Below are 11596 nucleotides of genomic sequence, written 5' to 3' on the forward strand. Positions count from 1 at the left end.
TCCAATATTTCGTTCTCCGTACTACTATCATCATTCTCGTCCTTTTTCCTTGAATTTTTGTAGACTTTGCAAAGTACACAATCATTTAACTGCAAAAAATAATAATAATTAAAAAAAAAAAAAAAAAAAAAAAAGACCGGCAGAAAAAACCGTAGCAATCTAGCTAGTTTATAAGCACGTAGCTACATAGTACTAAAATACACTTCTTCTTTTTTCTCCCTTAAATACGTAGTAGATCTAGATTTGGTCACTTACTTTTCTTCTAAAGATAGGATAAAAAAGATAAGAAGAAAAATTTGTGTAAAACAGGCCATAGGTATTTAACAATAATGGAAAAATGTATAAAGAAGACGATGAGTACAAATCAAAGTAAAGTAATTGTTAGTGCATAAAAAAGTTATGTCTATGCAACTACTAACTATGTAGATATTTAACATTCAACATCCTGTTGCGTCCCGTCCGTACAACTAACATGCAATATTGCTAATAGCCTGGTTAATGGTAAGTTTAGGTGTTAGATTTTTAAAATTAGAATTCAATTCTTATTTGGTGCATGAATTTTGAAGTTTGACTTTATAAAAAAAAAAAGTTGAATAAAATGTGATTTATTTTTGAAAAAGTTTAAATAAAATATGATTTGTTTTTTAAAAAAACAAAATCAGAATCATATTTATTTTTTAGAATTCTATTACCAAACAAAGTGTTGTACGTAGAAGTACCTTCCAATTATTGATCTAATTTTCGTACTATATATAGGATGATGAACATTGTAATTAAATAACAAGTGTATAAGAAAGGAAAAGGCAGTGATCAGGAATATAACTAATTAATTAAAAGACAGAAACATGCAGAGAATATATAGTAAGAAGAAAAAGAGACTCTTAAACCTTCGATGTTGTGCGTTTTTCTATGTACTAGGTTAATTTCAACACTACTTTTTATACATAGACGCCTTGCTTAATTAATTTCTAAGCTAAACCCCTCGACCACACCGACGTGCACGAATTTAGAACGAAATTAAAGTGTTTGGATCGAAGAATTTGACTCTTTTAATTAAATTAATCAGGTTAAGATTTACCTATATAGCCTTATGTATATATATGTTTCGACACGGTCTGAACTTGACACGACATAATAAGAAGCAATTTTTCACATGATCTGTGAACTCAACACGAACCAAACATAAAATTAGAGGATTATGATTGCTAATTAAGGGATTTGACCAATTTAATTAAAAGAGTTACGTTAGGGTTGACCTATATATATATATATATATATATATAGTCTTATACTCATGTCGCGACATGCGAATACAAATAGCCACCTCTAATATAGCAACTAATTAAGAAAAATCTTATAATTCGATCAACTTGATTAATTAATTATCAATAACTCCAATACACAATGAAATTTAAATGATATAAATATTTGGAACCGAAAGAACGTACGTACCGTGGTACCATTTACACCCTTTTTATTTGGAGGAGCAATGGAATCATGTAACCTGAACTCATGCATCTTCCAGTTCGTTTTCTTTCCCGTCGGATGCTTCCCTTCATAGTAATCAAGTGAATTTCTAAATCCTTTCATTCCATCAGCTGTGATGGTTGCTTCCTTGCAAGTTGGTTTCCAATATCCACGGTCAGCTTCTCTGTCCGGGCGATCTCCGTTCGGGTACTTCCGCTTCCTTGGGGTGAAAAAGTACCACTCCTCCTCTCTTCTACCCAATGGGTGCATATCTTAATTATACAATGAAAAAATCACATTATCAAATTAATATAGAAAGATAAGGATGATAATATATGAAAAATTCCCTATTTCTTTTACACTTTTTTCTGCATAAAATAATATTTAAATGTTAGTAGAGAGTAGAATAGAAAATTTATTGGAGATAATATAAAAAAAGAAAAGAAAGTAGTAACTAAAATAAAAAGTTATATTTTTTCGATATCTACTTAATTTGACTATTATTGTTAGAGATCGATGCTCTTACCAGTGAGTCTCTGTGGATGGAATTCGTAAAGTTGAACCTCGCGTATCGGATTAGTAGGTAAGGGCTCGTTAAAGACCTTGGCCTTCAAGTAGCCAAGCAACTCTACGTGGTTAGGACGAAACCGAAAACCTGGTGGAAAAGATTCAAAATATGCATCGCCAACCTCGCCGGCCGCACCAATTCCTTCAACAATTTGCTCGCTCATCGTAGCTACAACAAGTTGATCAATCACGTACGTCGGTTTCTTCCCCTGTTTAGAGCTTGAGAGCTGAAGAATATGAGATAGCTTGAGAGCTGAAGAATATGAGATATATATCATGTAATATTTTGATTTATGGATTTTTGCTTCCGAAAATTAGTAGAACTTGGATTTGTGGATTATTCAGCCTAAATTATCGGAATTTGTAGACGCGGGACACGTGCCACATGAATCCTATGAGAACTCTGTCAGTACCTGTTCTACTACGAGTTTAACTACTTTTAAGTGGCTTCCGCTTCTCCTTCTCTCTCTTTTTAATGTATTTGTAGATGACATGACATCCCTCTGTACTGTACCGAAAATTAAGGACCCTGAATGCCTTACTATATGATCATATTGCTTTTAATGTAGCCTATTGAAATAAGATCTCTTCATTTATTTTATTTCTTTTAGTGACCAAGGGATTGTTTGGGTGTGTTATTTTTTAATTATTTATTGTATTTAAAATTATGAATATTAAAAAAATTTATTTTTTAAAATTATGTTTGAATAGATTACATAGTCTGAGACAAAATTAAAAAAAAAAAAATTAGATAAAACTTAAGTAGAATTTAAATTTCAAAAATCAATTCAAACATATTTTTCAAAAATAATAAAAAAAACATGTTACCCAAACATGTCTCAAATTATCAGCGCCACTAAAGAGTCGTTGCTAAAGTTCGGAACAAAAGCGAGGACAATAATCTTGTGGTTGATATCTCAATGCTAATAGTAAGGCAAAAAAAATTTCCTGCCCAAGAGTTATAGCAGGAAGATATTCACAATGACCATAATCACCGTTAAGAGCATTAGTAGTGAAGTCGTCAAACAGACGAAATCACGAAAATCAGACGATTTTGCTTAAAATCACGTCTCCAACGAGCTCATCACCTCTACAGTAAATTTGAGGATTGTCAGGAACCCTCGTCTGATCAGAAGAGGGCAAAGTCGATCGTCTATTGCTATTTTCTAATATTTTATTCCATCTCTTCTCTCTCCTCTTCCTATTCATCGTCTTCTCGAATGCGACGACCGTTGGAGTAGGGTCCTTTCATTCGACTGGTTGTGGACAGCGCGGATGGCCGGTTGAGCGCGGAGCACCGGCGTGACGAGCTGTTCAAGCGGAGGTACGGCAAGTAGTCAGTGAACCACGTAGATCCGGCCGTTTTTGCTCCGGCCGTAAAAAATCAAGTACCCAACGTTGATAATTCGGCCGATTTTGCTCCGGGCTTCAAAAATCAGGCACCCAGGGTCGATGATCTGGCCAATCTACTGAGGTTCTATGTTTGTTTTGCTCCGATCGATCTACCCAGCTAATACCCTACGTTAATTTTGCTCCTCAGCCGATCTACTGAGTTTCTCTTTTTCTTCTTTTTTTTTTTTTTTTAATAAAACTAATAAAAATTTAATATTTATTTGAAGTATAGAATATTTGAAGAGTTTGATATTTAGATCTTTAAAAAAGAAGGTAGCTAAAATAACAAAAGTGGTATTTTTCGTCAAAATTTGCTGAAATTTTGAATAGTTCACTACAAATGCTCTAATAGTAACATATTAGCAGAGACAACACATAGTCGTTGCTGATAGTTTTTAGTTTTTAAATTGAAAAGAAAAAAAAAAAAATCACATTAGCGATGACAATCACTGATGAGTTTATGTGAAATTGAAAAATTAAAATAAAATTAACACCAGTGACAACTATAGTCGTAAAAAAATATCACATCAGCAATGACAAAAATAGTTATCCCTGATGAGTTTATATGAAATTAAAAATAAAATCAAAAATTAACATCAACGACAAATATAGTCGTCAATCTAAATTTTAATTTTTTTATCAAAAAAAAATGTAATTTATTATTTTTTTTCAATTTAAGAAAAACTATTGGCGATGACTATAGTATATATATTGTTGTCATTGATGAGTTTATATGAAAATGAAAAGAAAAAAAAAAAAAAAAAACTAACATTAGCAAGAGCCACCGACTATATATAGTTGTCGTTAATGAGTTTTATTTATTTTATTTTTTTTTTTGAAATTCACATTAGATAAAAAAAATAATAATAATAAAAAAAAAAAAAAAAAAAAAAAGGAAAAAAAAAAAAAAAAAAAAAAAAAGAGAAGTAAATTAAACTCTACTTATAATCCATAATATTTCATCACTTTTGCAGATAAATACTCAAACTTTAAAAAGTGTCAATTTAGGGTATTCATCTTTCAATTTGTTTCAATTTTACCCATCCATTAAAATTTTCCGTTAAATCCTATCAAAATGTCCAAAATAACCATGTTTTTTTAAAAAAAAAAAAAAAAATTATAAAATTTTCAAAGTTTCAGTCATGGGTATTTTTGTAAATTCTATTAAATTCTGACCAATACCTAAATCTTTACAATTTTTTTTTCCTAAAAAAACTATGGGCATTTTGAAAATTTTGACATGAATTAATGGAAAATTCTAACAGATAGTTAAAATTAAAACAAATTAAAAGATGGATACCTTACATTGACACTTTTTAAAATTTAAGTACTTAATTAGAAAAGTAATAAAAAATCAGAAGTTATAAGTAATACTGGTGGCCGGTTGTTTATGTCTTGGGGTCGGGTATATATCCTCTGCAAATGTACGTGAGTTAGTTATCTATCTCTTTATTTATACGAAACATTAACTCTAAATGAAATTAATCCCCTTATACATGAAAGAGAGAAATAGCGGAAGAAAAAGAGCAAAAGTATATTGTATTGAAGTAGTATATCAAACAATATTACATAGGTCTCTATTTATTGAGAGACAATGAGTAATGAGCAAGAAATCATAAACTACATAAGGTAGGGAATAAACCCCAATAGGAAATGAAAATTAAAATATTGACTTCTAATTAAACCAAGTGTGTGTGTTTGTGTGCAACCAAATATCTTAAATGTGGAATTTAAATAAGACAAGATATTTGTTACAAAGTGGAAACTCTATGAAGAGAAAAAATCACTCCGGGGCAGCCAAACCCAGGAAATCCACTATCAGAAGACAAAACTAGTACATAGACAGTAACACTCACATACCCGATGCAGTGATTGTATCTAGGACTCTAACACGTAACCCAACGTGAACGCCTCTCAACCAAGTCTCCTACTTGGAGGGGTCTTCTATGAATTCCTTTACCTTAGGGCTCCTCCCTAAGATAGACTTCACACGAACTATTGAGCACACACAAGAAACGGCTTGAGAGCTAACGGATCTTCGATTCTCCCTAAACACTCTCTCAAAGCTAAAAGAATTCAATTCCGAATTCCGTACAATTTATAAGCCTAGAGCCCCTTATTTATAGGCTAAAAGAAACCCTAAATCTGCTGAAAAACGGACTCTGGCTGTCGAGCGTCTGGACGGAAGTTAGCCACGTCCGGACGGTTTTCTGCAATATTCTTTCAGACAGCGAAATTCTATATTTATCAAGTCCACGTCCGGACAGCTTGACCGAGCGTCCGGACGGTCTTCGCTATAACTCCTTGTAGCGTTCGAACAGAACACTGGAATATTCTGAAATGCTGGACAGCGTCTGGTCGTGTTGCCACGTCGTCCAGACGGCTTGCATAGACTTCCCAATCAATGTCGACTTCTGAAATCCATCTTCGTGTTGAACAATGATTAACCTAGCATCCGGACGGTGTTGCTCTGACATCCGGACGTCTTCATAGTTATCTGTAAGACACTGCGAGGTGTCCGGATGCCTTCAAAGGCCCGTCCGAACGGTTGCACAGAAACCGGCTATTCTGACTTGAAAATTGCATGGAATCTTCATGGACATCTTCTTAGAAACTTGTGACCATACACATGGCATGAAATGAGACACTGTCCATGTTACTTGAAGACTCTAAATAGAACCAATAATCCTGTTAAAAAAACAACCGTTACATAAAGTGTTTTTGTCAACCAGAATGTTGCCAATATAAAATACTAACAGGAAAAACAGTAATACGGTAAATATAAATTATTCTAACATCAACTCTCAAACTCAAGGAGTAAGAAAGGGAAAAGAATTTGGGCTAGAGCCTAGTTGAACCAGGTTGACAAGGTTTGGCCCATGGATGGTTTGAACCGGCTAGCTTATTCGGCTTAGCTGGGTTGAAGGATTGGGCCACTAAAAAAGGGATTTGAATCGGACTTGAAACCACTGAATCAGTGGTGAACCGAGTTGATAAGGGATTGGTTAACAGAATTGAGGACGCATGAAACTAGATTGAACAGGCTTAAAAAGGCATGAACTGGCTGATAATAGCACAGAACCGGTCTAAAAGGACCTGAACCAGCCATGAAACTCACTGAATTGGCTGATAAGACCACAGAACTGGTTTAAAAGGAGCTAAACCGGCCTTGAAACCCATTGAACCGGTGGAGGAACTTCTGGAAATAGAAAGATACGATTGAAGAGACTGAACCTATCATGAACCAGAATGAACAGAACTGAATTGGACAGAAAAGGCCAAAAATCTAATGATATCGTACTGAACCGAACGAGAACCCGTGAACAAAATGATTTGACCCGAAAATTGGGTTGAACTTGGTGGAGCGAGTCTGAAGCCCGGAAAGAAACCAGCATATAATCTGATTGGTCCGGGTTTGGATTGGATCTTGGAACTGGATTTGGAAGTGTACTTGAAGCATGTGTGGCGTGTGGGTGCTTGGACTCTTGGGCTGGAAGGAGGATTGGGTCGTTCCAGGTCTTCAAACCTAGTGGACCGAACCAACTTGAAACCCACTGGTTCGGGTTGAATCCTCAAACCCGATGACCCAATTAGAAACCAATTTTGGACCGGGATGGAATTCGGCATGATTAGCTTGGTCGGCTGAACCAAGTCTAACCCGCTGGTTCGGGTTGACATTGGTGGGTTGGTTTCTGTGGCGATCCGGGTTGATCCGGATGGATAACGGGTTGAACCCTATCGAATGAACTGGCTGCGCTTGGAGGCGCATGAGTGCATGGAAGGAGATCTTGGATTTTCTAGACGCGTGTGAAGGTGTATTGATGAGTGCCAAATATTGTGTATTTGGACCCCTTGATTTGCACTAGTTAGACCTTTAGCCTTGTTATTTTCTAATGTTTTGGTTAGTTTTTGTGTTTTCAGTTTCTGTAGGACAATAAGAGAGGAATGGCAAATTTCATAAGGAAATGACTGGAAATTCGGAGGTCCTGAAAAGTCGATCGATCGAACTAAAAAGTCGATCGATCGAAACTTTGCCCGAAGTCGATCGATCGATCGATCGAAATAAAAGTCGATCGATCGAAATTTCCCAGAAACTACTTTTGCAGAGCGCGCCAGAACACCCAATCAGAAGCCAAAAAGCGGTCCTCCCTCTGATTTTCGCAGCAGAACACGTTGGTTTCGTGTTCTTGGTTGTCTCTAGCAAGAGAGGAACCCTAGAGGAGGGTAGATGAGTCATTATACATGGATGTTTTCTTTTATAAAAGCCATAGCCATGCCTCCTTGTTGGAAGATGAGAATAGAGCAAAAAAACAGTAGATAGGTTTAATTTCGTGCATCTTGTAGTGTATTTCAGTAGTTTTATTCTCAGACACTTTCTCTTTGTAAAGCTTTTCTTTTATTTCTATGGTTGTTCATCATTCTCTTGTGGTATTCTTAGTCATGGAAGGCTAGTAACCTCAAGGATGAAACCTTTCCATTGATGACACTCACAATCTTGCTGTACCACTTGCACATTTAATGATATATCATATTAGTTGTTCAAGTTTCATTCATTTAAAGCTTTATCTTTTGCAATGAATGTGGTTAGTGGTGGAAATAGGACATTTTATGTGTTTCAACCGATAGATACATTGTTTTATCGGTTTGAATGATGATATCCATTGTGATTGAATGATACATTGGATGTTTTGATTTCAACTGGTACTCTTTGTGATTTGTCTATGTGTTGGATTCATTTAATGGTTCTCGGGTTTATGGTTAAGAAACTTGAATGACACCCTAAGCTTAATGTTCTTTGGGTGTTCAAGTGGAAACCAAGAGTGTGAGTTGTTGGATTTGGTTTGGTGGAATCCTCAACCTTAGTTCCTTTTAATTTTCATATTTCATTCCATCTCTTTTATTTAGTCTTTTGTTCTTGAATCAATCTTCAAACCTTTGGAACTAGGTTAAAATGAGGTTAATTAAACAAGACACCAATATTTGACCATTTCCCTGTGAATTCGACCTCGTACTTGCACACACTATATTGCAAACGATTCGTGCGCTTGCGAGTACTATTTAAAACACACATCAAGTTTTTGGAGCCGTTGCCGGGGAAATCGGTTCAAAAATTGGTTTTTGTTTGATTGATTTTGTTTTTCTACTAGTTAGATAGATTTTTGTTTCATTTTACTGTTGTTTAGCTTCTGTTCTGCATTCTAAGTTCTGTCTTTGTTTTTCCCGGATCTGTTCTGCAGCTTCTGCAACTTACTGGGTGCTCTGAAGAATCGATCGATCGAAAATAAATTCAATCGATCGACTTTCGATCGGTCGAATTAGCATCTGCATCATATAAAGAAGATCGATCGACAATATATTCGATCGATCGAAATATACTTCGATCGAGCGAACTTTCTGCACAGCAGCAGCTCGGAACTAGGTGAGTATCTCTGTTCCAGTACTTCTTTTAGTCCATTTTGTTCATTTTTTTTTGTTTAATATTATTTTGCTGTTTGTTTAATTTTCTTTTAGTTCATTATAATTTAGTTCAAAATTCTATGTAGTCTGTGTTTTATATTATCCTCAATTTGTCTTATTTTGTTCTAAAAAAAAAAAAAAAAAAAAAAAAGAAGAGAGATTTTCTGTTCTATTTCTGTTTTTGTTCCTGGCTCTGCAAATTTCGAATATTCGATCGATCGAATAAAAGTTCGTTCGATCGACTTTCGATTGATCGATCGACCATTACATCCGATCGATCGACCTAAACTCAGAAGGCAGTTCCTGGATAAGATCAGTAGCAGAAATTTTCACCAAAAAAAAAAAAAAAAAATTCTTTTTGGTCCCAATTTGTAAGTATTCTTATTTTTACTTTTGCTGCTATCTTTGTGTAAATTGTATGCATTTGTGTTAGTCTTTACATTTTATCTTAGTTGTGTTATTTTTCTTTGATAAAAAAAAAAAAAAAAAAAAAAAAAAAAAAAAAGAAAAAAAGAAAAAGAAAAGAAAGAATATTTTGCTAGTAAGGGTCTACTTAGCTATCTAAGGGCAATGACAAGGTGAATTCTAGCAAGGATTGGTCATGGGATTTAAGTGTGTCCGTTGTGACCCCCCTCACCTACCTGGGAAATAGCCTAGATTGTACTTTGGAGAACTTTGTTCCCTATTAGCAAATTGTTTTCTTTATTTTTGTTTGTTTGTCTTTTGGTTAAATATTTGTGTATGCTTGGTAGAAGATCATTGAACTTAGACTTGACATCTTTAGATCTCGAAATTGAAGGAACTCTTAGGAGAAATCTTAGAAATTTTGTTGAGATGGGAGATAACATGCATGCAAATGAAAATGAGAGGAATCGGGGAGAAAACGTTGATCATACTAGGATACTTAGGGATTTGTTTGTACCCGTTGCAACAAATTCTCCTTCATGTATCGTGTTACCCCCAACCAATGCCACTCATTTTGACCTCAAGCCTCATGTCATCCAACTCCTACCCGCATTCCATGGCTTGGACCTCGAAAATCCTTATAGCCACGTGAAGAAATTCAAGGACATCTGTGCCACCTTCAAATTTCAAAATTTTTCTGAAGAGTCTGTGTATCTTAGGCTATTTCCTTTCTCACTCCATGATAGGGCCAAAGCATGGTTGGATTCAAACATGCCTAGTTCCATCACTTCTTGGGAGAACTTGCTAAACAAGTTCTACAACAAATTCTTCCCCATGTCCAAAGTCAATGAGTGTAGGAAGGAGATAAGCTCATTTACTCAAGAGGAAGATGAGAAATTTTCTAAGAGTTGGGAGATATTTCAAGATATGCTGATTAAGTGCCCTCCACATGGATAAGAGAAATGGAGACTGGTGCAATTTTTCTATCAAGGATTAACTCAATCCAATCGTAGCATGATCGAGTCGATGAACGGAGGCGCATTTCCAAGTTTGACGGGAGAGGAGGCGTATAGGACCTTAGATCAGTTATTCGACAATTTCCAATAGTGGGATTTTTCAAGCTGTCGAGATAAAGCTGCTCGCATTCAGAAGAAGGGAGGCATCTATGAGGTTAAGGAGGATATAGAATTAAAAATGAAGATAGATGCCCTTACCAAAAAGGTCGAAGCCGTAGTTGTTAGCAAATCCATGAATGCGGCCAACCCATTCCATGTTGACTGTTGTTCCATCTGTGCTAGTCCCATGCACTTAGCACAGACTTGCCCATCATTGCCGGCTTTTGTCGAGTCACCAATGGAGCAAGTGAACGCTTTCAACGATTATCGAAAGCAAGCCAATGGACCTTTCTCCGAATCATATAATCCAGGGTGGCGGAACCACCCTAACTTTTCTTGGAAGCAGAACCAGCCTATGGCTCAAGGGGGAGTTCCTCACCAATCCCATACTCAATACCCCCCTGGATTTCATCAGCCGGTTCACCATCAAAACCGTCCATCCCAACCAGCACCATCATACCAATCCCCAACTCAAGCCCTTGCCTCTTCTTCACAATCTTCTTTGGAAGACACTCTTAAGGCCTTCATCCAGATTACAGGCCAATCCATCAATGACGTGAAGAATGCTACCATGGTGAACACTCAAGCTATTGCCAAGATGGAGACCTAGATCGGGCAAATTGCTAGTCACCTAGGGGAGAGAGAGAAGGGAAAGCTCCCTAGTCAGCTTGTGCCGAATCCAAAGTTGCAGTTCCATGAGGGAAGTTCATCAAATGCAGTGCATGGGCAGGAGCATGTGCAAGCCATTGTCATACTTAGATCAGGGAAACAAGTGGACAACCAAGTGGTTCACCCAGAGGAGAACCCTGCTGCACAAGAAGAACAAGGAAGCAGGAACGTAGAAAAGAGAGATGCCGAGCCATCTACATTAGCTCCGACCAAAGAGACTCCTCCTAGGTCGTTTATACCTAAGGCGCCTTACCCTGATAGACTTCTCGCGCCCAAGAAAGGAGGAACATTTGAGGACATTCGGGAGGTGTTCAAACAAGTGCAGATCAACATTCCGTTCTTGGATGCCATCCAGCAAGTGCCATCTTACGCCAAGTTCTTGAAGGACTTAATCACCATCAAGCGGAGAAACAATGTCCCGAGAAAAGTTTGTTTGACCGAGCAAGTCAGCTCAATCCTCCAATACAGGCTGCCCATCAAGTACAAGGACCCTGGATGTCCTACTATCTCTTGCACGATAGGAG

The sequence above is a fragment of the Alnus glutinosa genome, chromosome 12 (genome assembly GCF_958979055.1).
Source record: "Alnus glutinosa chromosome 12, dhAlnGlut1.1, whole genome shotgun sequence".
Classification (NCBI taxonomy): Eukaryota; Viridiplantae; Streptophyta; class Magnoliopsida; order Fagales; family Betulaceae; genus Alnus; species Alnus glutinosa.